Raw genomic sequence first — 872 nt, 5'->3', positions numbered from 1 at the left:
CAGCTGTCCTCATACATGTCCTGCTGTCCTCATACATGTCCTGCTGTCTTCATACATATCCTGCTGTCCTCATACATACCCAGCTGTCTTCATCCATGTCCTGCTGTCCTCATACATGTCCTGCTGTCTTCATACATGTCCTGCTGTCTTCATGTCTTCATACATGTCCTGCTGTCTTCATATAAGTCCTGCTGTCCTCGTACATGTCCTGCTGTCCTCTTACATGTCCTGCTGTCCTCATACATGCCCTGCTGTCCTCATACATGCCCTGCTGTCCTCATACATGTCCTGCTGTCCTACCCCAGCTCCTCCCTGTCAGATGTTCTGTCTTGAACCCTTCATGGATTTGGACGGATCACTCATTGAGTGTTTCTCTGCTCGTGTCCTCAGTGGCTCTGGAGACCACAGGAGAAAATACCGACCGTTCGATTCCTGCTGAGTGGAGAAAAGTGTTTATTCTTAATTTTAAACTGACCGCCATCTTGGATCTTCAGGTGGACACCATGTCATGAAGCAGGTCAGGCATCATTCTGCTGCTCGTGTCACCAAGTGAAAGATTTTATAGATTATTGATTTTATAGATTATTGATTTTATAGATTATTGATTTTATCTGCGGCTCACAGCCGTCTTTGGACTGGCCTACAATTAGCTGTGGCGGCCATCTTGAATAGCGTTGACTGCAAAAATCAATCAGTTGAAGATGGTTAGATTCTGGGAGTTTTATTAAAACCTGTCCTGTGGTTCACAAGATATTTTACTAACACACACACTGACATGAGCAAAAACATTTTTATCAATTGTCTTTTATGAATCGCCGTCCTACAAGGAACATCTGGAGCTGTTGCTGCAGTTTTAAAACATCTCCTGCAGG

This window comes from Nematolebias whitei, chromosome 22, assembly GCF_014905685.2.
Source record: "Nematolebias whitei isolate Nwh7 chromosome 22, NemWhi1, whole genome shotgun sequence".
Classification (NCBI taxonomy): Eukaryota; Metazoa; Chordata; class Actinopteri; order Cyprinodontiformes; family Rivulidae; genus Nematolebias; species Nematolebias whitei.
This window is presented reverse-complemented; position numbering follows the sequence as displayed.